General features: G+C 41.8%; 1 protein-coding gene across 4 annotated transcripts in view; it reads right to left on the minus strand.

Moving 5' to 3' along the window:
- The window catches only part of LOC121292693 (MAGUK p55 subfamily member 5-like), a 95819-nt gene extending 86668 nt beyond the window's left edge, over positions 1-9151 (minus strand). The window contains exon 1 of one of the 4 annotated variants that reach the window (XM_041214985.1): positions 9001-9151. The gene's annotated coding sequence lies outside the window, so the exon portion shown is untranslated. Of the gene's footprint in view, positions 1-8921 lie in introns of all 4 variants that reach the window. The other 3 variants (XM_041214986.1, XM_041214988.1, XM_041214987.1) reach the window with 3 other exon arrangements.
- Between the last annotated feature and the right edge of the window lie 360 nt (positions 9152-9511).

A 9511-nucleotide genomic window follows, 5' to 3' on the forward strand; every position in this document is an offset into this window, starting at 1 on the left:
TTTGCATTACAACATCCTGCATTCCTTTACAGCGCTTCACTGGCAACAAGTCTGTAATATAAATGAAGGGTTATCTCTGGAACAGCAGCCTCACAAGGTGGGTCTACTCTTGTAGCACCAGAACAGGCCAAAACCAAGAAGAAATACACGCAGTGAGCTTTAGCAAGCCCAGTTGTTTTTGAATTGTCGCCCACAATGTAAATGGAGAAGATTCCACAGTATTAACGGCCAGGGATATTACAGAAATGTGGCACTGTCTAATATGATCTCCCCCAGCTCGTCGGTTTTATTTCCCATTTTTAAATTTATGCTTTACAACTGCTTGAGTATCAGAGGCAAGGGCAAGTACAAATGGTTTTCATTGGACTGAGCAGACATTAACTGTGAATACAGCAAAGCTCAGACAACTAAATCAATCCCAAATATCAAAACAAGATATGTCACAATTAAATACATCTATAATAGTACTCAGCTTTTGTCTACCCAGTTTTGATTTGTCTGCCCAGACAGTCAGTTTAAAGGGCACACCTGTTGATGGATTTATTTGGTTGGCGGTGCCTGGCAATGGGGGTATGTGGGGGACATGGAGGACAGGACCATGCAATGCATGTGTAGCCACCAACAATTGGTGGCAGCAGCAGTGGAGGTGGTGGGGGGGTGTGGGGAAGTGGGGGTTGGTGGGGAACAAAAACAGTGGAAGGTAAGTAGAGCTCAAAAACAAAATCACCTTGGCTAGAGCGGTTGTTTCCATGAGAGATGAAATGGGATTGACTGAAGAGAGGGATGGGGTGGCAAGAGCAGGATGAGGGTGACATGGAAGGGATGGCATGAGAGGTGTGGCAGAGGTGATGAAATTGGTTAACTATGGCAAAATGTAGGGACAATTATGTGATACAACTGATCATTCAAAAGCTATTCTTAGTGCCAAAAATGAAGATTCACTAGATTTGAAAAAAAAATGCTATAGAAAGGTTGTCAAGTGAAGTAAAAGAATATATGAGCATTGATTTTATACCCAAAGCAACATTCTACACCCTCCTGAGTTTCTACACAGTCTAACTTCAATGGACACACCACCACACAAACTCAGGTCCAAGGAGCAGTTATAACGTTACTGTGAAATTTGAATCCTGAGCAAGAACCCGGTTATTGAACAAGGCGGTAGTTAGGAAGCTGCCTTCTTCGATGATGGATGCTGAAATTATAACAGGCAGATTTCAAGGAAACAGTATTAATCCTAGAATAATATTGCACTCATCAGATGTAAGCCTGCCTTTTCAAATCAGGAGAAAGCAGTTCCTAATCGGACTTTCATATTCTAAAATTATAAGCAAGTCACAAGGCTGGACTCTTGACAAAATTTATAGTTATATTCCTGGGCCGGCTTTTACACACGGAGAGCTTTATGTAGCTTTTCCAGAGCGAGAAGCTTTGATTCTGTTAACATCTTTGGTGAAAGAATAACTATAGGTAGAAATGCTATACTTAAATAAGTGCTATTGCAACAAAGATAGAAAATTGAGCTCAAATATTTTGTAGGTCTCTACTCATTGACTATTAAAACTGCTGCACTATAAAAAGTTTCAAGTGAGGTTAAGTGATTCATCTTGGACAATAAAACAAAATCCAAATTTCTTCATAAAGACACACAAGCATGCTCATCTCTCAAGTCTTCTGAATTATATACAGCATAATTTCATGCTTTACAGTACCGCAGAGTAACAGGGACTAAGTAATACACAGAAATATGACCATCTAAATGCAGTTGAATGTCAGACAAATGAGCTTAAGCTGAAAAAGAAAATACATTTCCATACTTAAGAGTTTGTAAACTGGGAAGAGATCACCTTTGACTTATCCAAATCTGGCACAATATGCAATTTAGAAAGGAGTTTCTGTAGTAGAAATACTGTCAGGATGGAATGGAATCTATAGAATCCTCCTTGTCTGGCCTAGACATTAAGTTCAAACAGCAATGATGCTGCACAAAACCCCATGTGAACCCATATCAGGTTTTTTTGAAGGTCTTTCACAAAGTCTTTACACCAAAAGCATGATTTTACCATCAATGATTATCTTGGATTATGTCTTTCTATGGTACACACAATAACGAAGATAAACTATTCACATGCATTAGAAGGAAATGCACATGAAATGTTTTGTAGACGAATCTCCCAAAAATATCTTAATCTGAAGTTTTCTATTCACAAAACTATTGTATTTTGTAACACTGATGTACAGTGAACATCAGTAACAGCAAATTGATGTAAAAAATCTAAAATTCACAATTTCAGCAATAGTGTTTGTACTTGTCAAAGATTCTACCTTCGGCAACAATCCAACATTCCATCTCTTCCATTGGCAAGGAATCCAATTCTACTTTTAAACATTTATGGAGCATCCCTCATGATTCAAACGGCTAAATTATCATTTCACAGCAATATTGTCATGTTTCAAGTGAAGTTAATTTAAGGCTGAACCACAAATTATGAAAGTTCAACAGACAACCAACTCAACAGCTATAACATCAGAATCACAAATTGTGCAATAGAGTGTGTAATATAATGAAGTGAAATTATTTTCAATGGAATATAACGGAAAGTGAATTCATTTTAATTAAATGCAACAAAAGATACACTGCAAAACCACTAAACTTAGCATGCACAACCAATTAAGTTGCTAGATTTGGCTGAGAACTCCACATTGTATAAATGTCTGTATAATCTGTATATAACATCTGTATAAATTCCACGAAAAGCTTTTCACTTAATTTAAAAAGTTGAAATCAGCTGTCAGCCTTGGTGCAGTAGTTACACTGATACTTCAGTATATTTCTGAGGAAGTGCTTCACTGTCAAGGTGCTGTCGTTTAGATGCAACACCAAATCTGCCCTGTCAAGTAGATGCAAGATTCTCACAATGTGATGGAAAAAGAACTAGTGAGTTCTTCTAGAACCTTGGCCAACTTTTATCTCTCACCAAAGCCTAAAACAGTTCATCTGATTTTATTGCTGTTTGTCGGGGGTCGCACGTCAGTTGTTGCATTTCTCACATTACAACGCCAACTCTTCAAAAGTACTTCATTGGCTGTAAAGCACTTGGATGTACAAGGTTTTGTATAAATGCAAAGTTGTTTTCTTTACTTTGAAGTGTTAAAAATACTGAAGGTACAGAGAAATGTCAACAAGCATTATGCAATTTATATAGTTGTACATAATCAAAGTTTTGTGAACTTGTCAGAAAATTGACTATCTGAAATCCAAAAATGTAGCATTATCCACAAGAGATTAAATTTGATGTGTGTTTGAGCATTACCAACCTGTCATGCCCTAGGTAATCTCTGGATAGGATTTTCCCATTATAAGGCTATCTGTTACACAGTCACATCTCTAGTTGCACACTTCGACCACCAAAGAGACTTCACTAGCTTCAGATTCCCATACCTGGGTAATAGGTAATTAGCCATTGTGCACAATGGATCCTTGGTATTTCCCTCCATCAGAGAGAGGGACAATTGATATATAACTTGAGAGGCACCACTCCCCAAGGCAAGGAGGCAGGCCTCCCTTGAACAACCACAGCTGGTACAGAGATTGAACCAAAGCATCATTCTGCACCACACTCTAGCGATCTGGGCTAACCAACCTATAGCATTGCTAATGCATTGAGGAAAATCACTTTATCATAATATTGACATCGCAGGGGAATTCACCAACATTTAAAATTTCTCAATTCATCTTTGTATTAATCAAGTACATAAATAAATGACTAACCATCTGTGTTAAAGATACTGTCCTAAATTTCTTAGTGATTCTCAACCACTGCATCATTTTTCTGAAGAAGCAAATACCTACCAATAAGTCTCACTTAAGTGGGGTAAATATCAGCACATTCATGATATGAACATAAAATTACAGTGAAATTATTTGAGGGGCTAGAATTCAAATACTTTCTTACTCAAAACAGAATTAACTAATTACGGGGGCTCAATAACATGAGGTATTTCACAAGTAATGAGGTTTGTTAATACAGCTTTCTGACATTTGTCTGTCTCTCTCAAAACTGCCCTCCATAACTCAACTTGACCATCTTAAGTTCAGGCTCTGGATCACCACACATCAAGTAATGCAGTACTGTCAAAACTGTTCCAATGAAATAAATACTGTAGTTTAAATAGCTTATTAAGCAAGAGCACATGGTCCAAAAATCCAAAAACTCCAATTAACTGCTATATAGCTTCAGCTGAAATTCCATAATCAGCTTTATTGCTCTTTGAGCAAAGCCAGCTCATCACTATGTCTATTACAATGCTTACAGCCAGCTCATAGTACTCATTTTATAACTACAGACATAAAAATTACATTGTTAGAACAAATACCATAAAATGAATCTTATGAAAAAGAAATAATTATCAACTTCAGAGATGCACTGTCTTTATCTAAAGAACATGACATTTAATCAGACACTAAATTTTTAGTACTTAGTTCTTCAAACAAAATTTTTTGGAGTTAAAGCTTCAATTGAAGACTGTATGAGAGAAAAGGGAAAAATAAACTCACATTTTAAGCTTTGAAGAAGCTCAATTACAAAGTTTTTCAATAAATCTCATTCTCAGAAGATACCAATATCATACACAGGAAACAATCTCAGTGTAATTAATAATTTAAGAATGGGATTGTTACACATGTAAAAAAATTGCCAATTTAATCTCAAATTCTGCCAACAGAGAAGTTACTGAATCATGGAATGATACAACACAGGGAGTCCATCATGCCTGTGCCAGCTCTTTGGTACAGCTATCCAATTAATCCCACTCCCCTGCTCCCCCCAAGTATTGTAATTATTTTTCCTTAAAGTATTTAGCCACTTCTCTTCTGAATGTTACTGATAATTCTGCCTCCATTACCCTTTCACACAGAACATTCCGAATCACAACAACTTGTTGTCTATAATATAAAGCCAAAGGAACAATAATCTTTTTAAATAGCCACCTTAACTTGTCCTGCCTTAACTTTGTGCACATACAGCCCCAGGTCTCTCTGCTCCTGTACTCTCTTTAAAATTGTACCATTTAGTTTATATTGTCTCTCATTCTTCTTATTAAAATGTATCATTTCAGACTACCCCGCATTAAACATCATCAGCCATGTGTTTGCTCATTTCACCACTCTGTTTGTGTCTTCCTGAAAAGTCTGTTACTATCCTCCTCATTGTTTACTAAATTTCCAAGTACTGTGTAATATGCAAACTTTGAAATTATGTTCTATATACCAAATCTAGGTCATTACTATATATCAAAAAGAGCAGTGGCCCTAATACCAATCCCTCCAGTCTGAAAAGGAATTGTTCACCATTGCTGATGAAAGGTCATTGATCTGAAACATTAATGCTGTTTCTCTCTCCACAGATACTGTCTGACCTGTTGATTATTTCCAGCATTATGTCTTTACTTCATTCACTACTGTTTACTTTCTCTCCTTAACCAATTTTGTATCTTTGCTGCCAAGTGTTCCTCTAATCCCATGGTCTTTGATTTCACTAGCAAGGTACTTTGTCAAACACCTTTCAACAGCCATACAGACATCAACCACATTTACCCTCACAACACTCTCAGTTACTTTAAAGAACCTGACAAAGTAAGTCAACCATAATTTGCCTTTAACAAGTTCATCACACTTTCATATCCTGTATTTATCCAAATGCCAATTAATTTTGTCCAGATTACTGTTGCTAAAAGCTTCCTCACCATTGATGTTAAGTTGACTGGCCTATAGTTGCCACATTTATCCCTCCCCACCTTTTTAAAAGAATATAACATTTGAAATCCTTCAGTCCTATGGCACTACCAAACATCACAGAGGGTTGTGAGATTGTGATCACAGCCCCCACAATTTCCACCTGTAGCTCACTTGCTAATCTAGGATATATTCCATCCGGACTGGGTGACTTTTCTACTTTGAGGGCTGTCTGCATTTTAAATACATCCTCTTTTTCTATTTTGACCCTATCCAATATTGCGACAGGTGAGGTGGGAGCTTTGACATCAAGGCAACATTTGACCGAGTTCGTCATCAAGGAGCCCTAGCAAAACTACAGTCAATGGGAATCCGGGAAAGAACTCTCCACTGGTTGGAGTCATACCTAGGACAAAGGAAGTTAGTTATGGTTGTTGGAGGTCAGTCATCTCAGTCCCGGGACATCGCTGCAGGAGTTCCTCAGGGTAGTGTCCGAGGCTCAACCATCTTCAGCTGCTTCATCAATGGCCTTCCCTCCATAAGATCAGAAGTGGGAATGTTCGCTGATGAGTGCACAATATTCAGCACCATTCCTGCCTTCCCAGATAGTGAAGCATGTCCCCAGGGCTCCTTGATGCCATACTCGGTCAAATGCTGCCTTGATGTCAAAGGCAGTCACTCCGATCTCACCTGTCACAATATCGGATAGGCTCAAAATAGATAAAGAAGATGTATTTAAAACATAGGCAGTCCTCAAAGTAGAAAAGTCACCCAGTCCAGATGGAATACATCCTAGGACCAAGGCCTGGACAACATTCAGCTTGGGCTGACGAGTGGCAAGTAACATTCCCATCACACAAGTACCAGACAATGACCATCTCCAACAAGAGAGAATCTAATCATCTCCCCTTGACATTTAATGGCATTACCATCACTGAATGCCCCACTATCAACATCCTGGGGGAGTTACCATTGACCAGAAACTGAACCAGGCTAGCTACATACATACCATGACTACAAGAGCAGGTCAGAGGCTGGGAGTTCTGTGGCAAGTAACTCACCTCCTGACTCCCCAAAGCCTGTCCACAAGTCAGGAGTGTGATGGAATACTCTCCACTTGTCAGGATGAGTGCAACTCCAACAATACTCAAGAAGCTCAACACTATCCAGGACAAAGCAGCCCACATGATTGGCACCCCATCCACTACCTTCAACATTCACTCCCTCCATCACCACAGCACTGTGGCAGCATTGTCTACTATCTACAAGATGCACCTCAGAAACTCACCAAAGCTCCTTTGTCAGCACCTGCTAAATCACGACCTCTACCACATAGAAGGATAAGGGCAGCAAATACATGGGAACACCACCACCTGGAAGTGTCCCTCCAAGCCACACACCATCCTGACTTGGAAATACATCGCTATTCCTTCACTGTCACTGGATCAAAATCCTGGAAATCCCTCCCTAACAGCATTGTGGGTGTATCTACACCACATGGTCTGCAGCAGTTCAAGGCGGCAGCTCACCACCACCTCCTCAAGGGCAATTAGGGATGGACAACAAATGCTGCCACATCCTGTGAAAGGATAAAGAAAACAGTCTCCTCCCTTACTGCTACATATCCTATTCTTCAACAAACATAGATGCAAAGTACTCATTTAGTACCTCAACCATGTCCTCCACCTCCATAAGTTGATCTTTCTGGTCCCCAATGGGCCAAACCCTTCCTCTGATCATTCTTTAACTGTTTAACTGCTTACAAAAGGTGTTTATAAAAGATCTTTTATGTTTGCTGTCAAACTTTTAGTTTTTCACTGTCCCTTTTATTTCCTTTTTCAGATTTGCCATGCGCTGTTTATGTTCAGCTTGGTTCGCTACCGTATTATAAACCTTAAATTATCTTAGCCTCCTTTTTGAACCTTGCTTTAAGTTAAGATCTTTAGTCGTCCAAGGAGCTCTACCCTTGGATACTGCTCTTTTCCTCTTTATAGGAATAGCTTTACTCATAATCCAAACCAGGTCCTCTATGAAAGTGGCCTTCCACACACCCCTAACCCCGATTATTCAATTACAGTGAGTTTTACTTGGAGAGTTTCTAAGATTCAAACACCTTAGCAGGACTACAGCATTTTAATTCATGGTGAAATCATGCAATGCTGACGATACTGCAAAATCATTTTCACCGTGTGGGCTACCACAGCATCAAGGAGCAAAACTCTGCCAGTAGGTTAAGAAAAAATAAAGAACAAATGCAGCATCTCCACAACAAGAGCAAATCTCCCAGGATTTTCATTGTGTGCCCTGGCTTGGCACAAAGCAACAATTGAGCTGATGAAAGCCCAGCTGAGCTTTACACAGGATTTGTGTATTCCCCCCAACCGCCCCCGTCCCCTCCTCTCTTCTCCTCCACAAATCAAGATCTTGTAAGTTTCACAAGGATGGATGTATCTAACATGTGTGTTTAAACAAAAAATACAAATAATTTAGGAGTAGCTGCAGAGGGGCCAGAGTTGGGAGGACAGGAATCTGGTTCCTCCTTTGTCAGAGATGATCATGAAAAGTAAAATGCGAACAATACTCAGGCGGGTGACAAACAAGGGAGAATCCAACACACCCAAACCCTAGTAACACAGAGTACAGTAACACAAAGTAACACAGAGTAAGCCAACCCCAGTAACACAAAGTAAGCCAACCCCAGTAACACACAGTAACACAAAGTAAGCCAACCCCAGTAACACACAGTAAGGCAAGCCCAGTAACACACAGTAACACAGAGTAAGCCAACCCCTGTAACACATAGTAACAAAGAGTAAGCCAACCCCAGTAACACAGTAACAAAGAGTAAGCCACCCCCAGTAACATATAGTAACACAAAGTAAGCCAACCCCAGCAACACACAGTAATACAGAGCAAGCCAACCCCAGTAACACGTAGTAATACAGAGTAAGCCAACCCCAGTAACACAGAGTAAGCCAGCCTCTCTTTACCTGGAGAGGGGGGTGAGTTGCTTCAACATAAGCAGCATAAGGGGAGCTGGGGACGACCTTTCACAAATCAAATCCCATTATCTTCCCCCCCCAACCCCTACTTTTCCCCTTTAATATTTTCTTCCTCCTCCTTCCTCCCCCTTTCCCGGCCTAGGCCCGAGCCCCGAACTGAGGGAGGGAAACACGGGAGCTCGTACCGGGGGAGTGAGTGGGGAGGAGAGACTCGGGCCCGCTTCTTCCCAGTTGATAACCAGCTCCGGTCCGTCCCTCACTGACCTGTTGATGGAGAGAAGCCTCCCTCTGTTCCGAGCGGGGCTGAGAGGGGAGGGAGGGGGAAATGAGGCAGGAACTCGGTCTGAGTGTCGGGGCCCCACTCACCTTACTTACCCTCTGAGGGGGTGGGCGACGGTCCAGTTGCCTCCGGAGGGGGGGGGGGGGGGGGTGGTGGACAATGTGTGAGGTGGACACAGTCAAACCGTCTCTGTCTCTGTCTCTCCGCCTCGCGGGCGCGGGCACGCGCCTGCTCACTCTCCGGCCCCCCCCCCCCCCCCCCGCTCGTGCGCGCTCGACGGCCGGCGTCACTCACAGCCTCCTCCCCATTGGCTGATGGCACAGCCCCGCCCCTCCGCCCCGCCCCCCCTCCCGCCGCTATGCCCCGCCCCACCCCTCCCCGCCCCGCCCGGCCCGACCCGCTCGCCCATTGGAGGAGGAGCCTACCGCGGCCACGAAAGGGGAGCCGGATCGGCGCGCGCTGCCACGCCTCAGGCGCGCCCCCGCATGCCTACCA

Source organism: Carcharodon carcharias, chromosome 20, assembly GCF_017639515.1.
Source record: "Carcharodon carcharias isolate sCarCar2 chromosome 20, sCarCar2.pri, whole genome shotgun sequence".
In the NCBI taxonomy this organism is placed as follows: domain Eukaryota; kingdom Metazoa; phylum Chordata; class Chondrichthyes; order Lamniformes; family Lamnidae; genus Carcharodon; species Carcharodon carcharias.